Source organism: Lactuca serriola, chromosome 8 (genome assembly GCF_051521515.1).
Source record: "Lactuca serriola cultivar US96UC23 chromosome 8, Lser_US96UC23_V15, whole genome shotgun sequence".
Classification (NCBI taxonomy): Eukaryota; Viridiplantae; Streptophyta; class Magnoliopsida; order Asterales; family Asteraceae; genus Lactuca; species Lactuca serriola.
The window spans coordinates 103,058,474-103,064,923 of NC_136415.1; positions in this window are offsets into that span (position 1 = coordinate 103,058,474).

Here is a 6,450-nt window from a genome sequence, read left to right on the forward strand (position 1 = left end):
CAGTACACCTAAATTGACACGAGCACTAGTATGCTTTAGGAAAGATGCTTAATATGCTTTTATGTGTTAAATGTTATATGTTGTCATATTTGATATTATTTGTTCGGATCTATGGTTTGTTGCCGACCGGATCTGGAAACCTTATGTGTTTAGGATTCTAAGCGTACGAATACGGTATTAGAACTAGTATGTAAACGTTTCGGAGTGAAAATGATGATTTGAACGTCTATCGAAATAGAGATCTAAATTCACCTAATTTGGTGTATAGATCGAAATGGAAAACACACAAAATGGATTGGGAAACAATAACCTGCAGCCTGAGCCACACGTGATTGGGAGTGCACCTGAGCCAATCACGATGGCGGGAGTATATGCAATGGTGAGAATGATGTTGGATCATCAAATGGAGGAAACAAGGCGTTTACTTCAACAAAGTAAGGATGAACATACTGTGCCAGTACGCCAGGAACCTACTCTTGAGACAACTATCAGGGTTGCTAAGTCAGTCGAAGAAGTGATCAATGGTTGTATCGCCAACAAGGTTGAAGTTGGCAAGAAGAGGAAATTTGAGGGGTCTTCAAAGTCTGACAAGAGCAACATGTTCTCGAAGTCTAGAAAAAGAGGAGATAAAGAAAAATAGTGCGGGAAATGCAAAAAGAAAAACTCGAGAAAAAGTGGCGAGGAGGTGACATGTTTTAAGTGTGGAAAGCATGGGCATTATGCCAATGAATGTACATTCAACGAAAAGGTATGTTACGGATGTAATGAGGAAGGGCACTTCAAACAGGACTGCCCAAAGAGGGAAGAAGATACAAAGCCAAATATTCCACTGAAACATTTTGAGAGATGCGACGAAGAGGTGACTTGCTACAAGTGTGGAAAGACAGGGCATTATGCCAACAAGTGTGTATCCAAAAAGAGGGTGTGTTATGAATGTCGAGGAGAAGGGAATTTATCTAGGGACCGCCCGAAGAAAAATTAGGGAGAAAAACCAAATGCATAACCACAACCAAAGGCAGAAGCATTTTAAATGATCCTTGACGAAGCAGATGATAAAGCGAGGAATCAAGGATGAAGACTCTGTATCAAGGTATAGCTAGTATCAGGAAGTGTAGCCTATTAGGGGCATAATATAGAGTGAACTTGAACTTTTGTGTAATAGTTTCAAGAATTAATATAAACCCTGGTTTTGTTATCTGATGTGTTGAATGGCACCTATCAAAGGATATCGTAAGAGTGGTGTCTCGCCTTTATAATATGTCTGATAAAATAACGGAACGTTTAGAGGAGTACAATACGTCTGAAGTACACATTCGATTGGCAGGATGGTGGAACGATTGGTGTAATTCATGAGGTTGTTCCATAGTCTGGAATTTCCATCACCAATCGAGTTGAAGCATGATTGATGATAGAAGATACGCATGGAAGAAGTCCTAGTAGAGTCTAGGAAAATTTTTATGATTAATTGGACGCATTCGTATGTGTTAAATTGTTTGGTGATTTTAGGACTTGGGGACTACGATACAATACTTGGGACGAGTATGAGTAGGTGTGAATAGCAGTAGAGATCTATACTACTGGAAGCACAGGACTCACACTTGGATCAGGGAAAGTCACAAGGTTACCAAGAAACTAGTAATTGATTCCGTTTTATTCATGTATTTCATTACCATTGTTTCGGTAATGACTAGTAAGAGGGTTGTTTTTCTGACCCTAGCGGTCATGACAAATTGAGTCCCACTGCAATGAGTTTGTTACGTGGTTCCGAGAACCGAGTTTGATGTAGCATCTGACTTAAGTCAGAAGATTGAAATCAATGCGATCGATAGCATCGCACTCGTTGTTAAAGAAGTTAGTAGCTAGAAATGCTAGATGCTAAAATGTGATTATATCACATTAGAATATGAAGGAAGGTATAATCCATTCTGGAATTTGACTCTAAGAGACTTGAGTCTAAGCGTTGCATCATACGATGAGAGGTCATTAGAACATGACCCATCGGTATGTTACAATAGATAAAGGAAAGTACTTATCCTAAGAAGAAGGAGTCACAAGAAGGATTTATTTTGTAACTCAAAGGTTACAATTGAAAGTACAACATAGTACGAAGAGCAGATGCAGGATTGAGCACTACCTGCTATCGAGAAGTCCAAGAGTTAGATACTCTTTCGAGGAAATATAGAACTTACAGTTATTACTTAGGATGGAGAGATACCGTATGGAGTCAGTATACGAATCCTGTTTCGTTGATGATTCCGGGACGTAATCATCCTAAGGGGGAGATAATTATAACGCCCGTAGATCCGGGCTAGTCAATTTAGAGATGATAAGCATCAAAAATGACTTTTTGATGGAAGACTATTTAGAAGGATTAATCTTAACCATGTTGTAGTATATGTCACAAGGTTTCCGTGCATATAAAGAACGCCAAAATCCGAGTTATAACGAACAAGTTATGACATGTCGAAGTTTCACGACAGAACCGGCACGACCCAGCGCGACGTAAATAGTGAATTAAGGTAGATAGATATCTATCCTTAGTGATCTAAACAAGATTCAAAGATGTCTTCGATAGTAGTGCAACGATAAAAAGACAGACGAAAACGGAGTTCAGATGAAGGGGTTATGAATTTCGAACGGAGTTTTTCTGTCCCGGCCTACTAAAGATAATATATTAAAAATAAATTCAAAATTAGCCAATGGATTCTAAACGAGACTTGTAGAGCATAATCTCACCTTCGCTTCGACATAAAGAACGTCGAAAACGGAGTTCGTATGCGAAAGTTATGAATTTCTGAAGTTCGGGGCGCGAAACCCCAAAACTGTCAGATACCACGACGTGGCAAGCAGTGCCACGACGTGGCAAGGGCCAGTTTTGCCCTATAAATAGATATGAAGGGCCAGCCGAGTTTGGTTGCTCATTCTCTCTTCTCTCTCTCTCTCTCCCGTTTTACCTCGATTTGCATGCAAGAAATATCCCCGAAGCCCCGGTATCAACCCCAAGACCCGAAGCAAGTCCCAAAGCCCGAAGATCCCGAGAAGAAAAAGAGTTTCTGAGTCGAAGCACTGTCCGCGAGAAACCCGGTGTGTGAAGTGATCCCGGTTTCACCGAAGAATACTACTTCTACAAGCCGTAGTGCTGTCTGATCATCTTCTGATCAAGTGAGTGTGTAGTCACTTTCTTCTAACACATAAATATTAAGTATTTTCTATGAAATACGTGCTATGTGTATAATATAAAGTTGTTTATATGTGTGAGTGTATAGTCCCTTTCATAAACACGATTTTAATACAAGTATTGTTTGAATGTATTAAGTATATGTTTGGTGTGAGTGTGTAGTTACTTTCTTCTAATACATAAATACGAAGTATTTACTATGAAATGCGTGTTATGTGTTTATATATTGGTCTTGATTTGAAGGGGGTACCTAATCTCTTTCAAATGCACGATTTTATACAAGTATCGATGTAACGTACTAAGTATATGTGTTATGTGAGTGTATCGATGTTATCTTCTAATCTCATAGATATGATTTATTCTCTATGAAATATGTGTTATGTTTATGTGCCTCATCTTTTATCTGGAATGTGTTTTGAATGAACATACTATATAGGTTTTAAACTATGTCTAAAAATGTATATTTTTATCTAATAAAATGTTGGGTAGAACATGGGTAGATAGTTGTCTTGTGATAAAAGGATGAGAGGCCTCGATGTCATTGTAATCCAGTCGTCAAGGGGAATTTAGATGACGACCACAAACTTTTCTAGACAGTTCAGTGGAACGCTGACAGGCTCATAACCTGTAGGTGTTAATGAACTTGGGTGTTCATTCGATGTATTCCATCCCCCTCATGGTTGCCTTATTTGACTTATATTGTTGAGGAACCCCTGAAGCATGTGTTGTCGCCCCGATGAAATATTCTTAGACTAGGTCCCTTGTGTTAGTTGTCTTAGGGATGTAAAGTGAGAATAACGGGAATGGGTAATTGGGTTATTATTGGTTGATGAAATTAAATTAATTATTTATTGTGGGTTGAAAACCCTATATGCTCACCAGGCTCCCAAGCCTGACCCACTCAATTTTCTTTGCATTACAGGTAATGGAACAAGAGTATAAGTAGGTGGACTTGACGAGAGGTTTTGGATTATAGATCAGTAGTTATAAATAACTGTTGTAAGGTTTATTTTGTTCTGTTTATGCTTTTGGTCTGTATCGGAACATGATATCCCGAGGTTTTATTATTTAATGAAAATACGTTCTCTTTAATAAAATTTTTGATAAATTTTATCATATTTTGTTTTGGGAACAAATTCCGCAACTCTTTTAAATCAAAAGAATTTACTCTGATTTTATAAAACAAAGCATAAACAAATCGGTCTTTTCTGGCCGTGAAGTTGGGGATGTCACATTTATCAAATCGAGCAGTTCGCCCTGGGGAGCACCGATTTTGTTTGTAAAGAAGAAGGACGGGTCACATCGTATGTGTATCGATTATCAGGAGTTGAACAAGGTGACGGTGAAGAACTGTTACCCACTTCTGAGGATAGATGATTTGTTTGATCAGCTTCAAGGAGCGTCTTGGTTTTCCAAGATCGATTTACGCTCCGGGTATCATCAGATGCGAGTCAAGGATGATGATGTGCAGAAGACTGCTTTCAGGACCCGTTATGGTCATTATGAGTTTGTGGTGATGCCATTTGGGCTCACCAACGCTCCAGCCGCATTCATGGATCTCATGAATCGCGTGTGCAGACCGATGCTGGATCGGTCTGTAATAGTGTTCATTGATGGTATCTTGGTTTATTCCAAGATCCAGGAGCAGCACGAGGAGCACCTGAGGGATGTGATAGAGATCTTGAGGAGGCAGAGACTTTTTGCGAAGTTCTCTAAATGCGAGTTCTGTTTGTGCGAGGTGCAATTCCTTGGTCACATCGTCAACCAGAAGGGTATTATGGTAGATCCGGCCAAGACAGAGGCCGTGATGCAGTGGGAGGTTCGAAGTCTCCATCTGAGATTCGGAGCTTCCTAGGTTTGGAAGGGTACTACAGGAGATTCATCCAGGATTTCTCCAAGATAGTTGTACCGCTCACCCAACTGACTAGGAAGTCAGTGGTGTTTCACTGGGGGCCTGAGCAGCAGGCAGCATTCGAGACCCTTAGACAGAGATTGTGCAAGGCACCGATTCTTGCCCTGCTAGAGGGAGTAGAGGATTTTGTGGTCTACTGTGACGCTTCGATCACATGTATGGGAGCAGTGTTGATGCAGCGAGGCCGTGTGATAGCTTACGCCTCGAGACAGTTGAAGCCTCACGAGGCTAACTATCCTACGCATGATTTAGAGTTGGGGGCAGTGGTGTTTTCCCTCCAGATTTGGAGACATTACCTCTATGGGGTCCATTGTACCATTTACATGGATCACAAGAACTTGAGTTACCTCATGGATCAGCCGAATATGAACATGAGGCAGAGGCGATGGTTAGATGTATTGAAGGATTATGATTGTGAGATCCTTTATCACCAAGGGAAGGCCAATGTGGTGGCCGACGCCCTAAGCCGCAAGGCGGCAGCAGCCCCGATTAGGGATTTATGTCTGAGAATGACAGTGATTACTCCATTATTGGAGCAGATCAGAGAGGCACAGGTCGAGGGCCTCAAGGAGGAGAGGCAGAAGTGTGAAAGGATCGTGGGCCGAGTAGCTTCCTTCGACTATGACAGTCGAGGATTGTTGACCCTTCATGGTCGAGTTTGGGTGCCGTACTGGGGAGGGGTACGGTAGGTGCTGATGGATGAGGTCCACAAGTCTCGATTTTCTATCCATCCAGGGGCGAAGAAGATGTATAGAGATCTTCGACCCTATTATTGGTGGCCTTGCATGAAGCGGGATGTCGCATGGTATGTGGAGAGGTGCCTGACCTGCAGGAAGGTCAAGGCAGAACACCAGAGGCCTCACGGAAAAATGCAGCCGTTAGACATTCCAACGTGGAAATGGGAAGACATCACCATGGATTTCATCACAAAGCTTCCCAAGACTGCACGTGGAGTGGATTCGATTTGGGTCGTTGTGGATCGGTTGATGAAAAGTGCTCATTTTATACCGATTCAGGAGAGTATAACGGCAGAGAAGCTAGCCGATATTTATGTGTGAGAGGTGGTGGCACGGCATGGAGTGCCTGTCTCGGTGGTGTCAGACCGAGACGTCCGTTTTACTTTCAGATTCTGGAAGCGGTTTCACGACGAGATGGGGACTCGTCTCCATTTCAGCACCGCTTTCCACCCTCATACGGACGGGCAGAGCGAGAGGACGATCCAGACTCTCGAGGACATGCTCCGGGCATGTGTTCTAGATTTCGGTGGCAGTTGGGATACGTATCTTCCGTTAGCGAAATTTTCGTATAACGACAGCTACCATGCGAGTATTGACCGCCCTCCTTTCGAGATGTTATACGG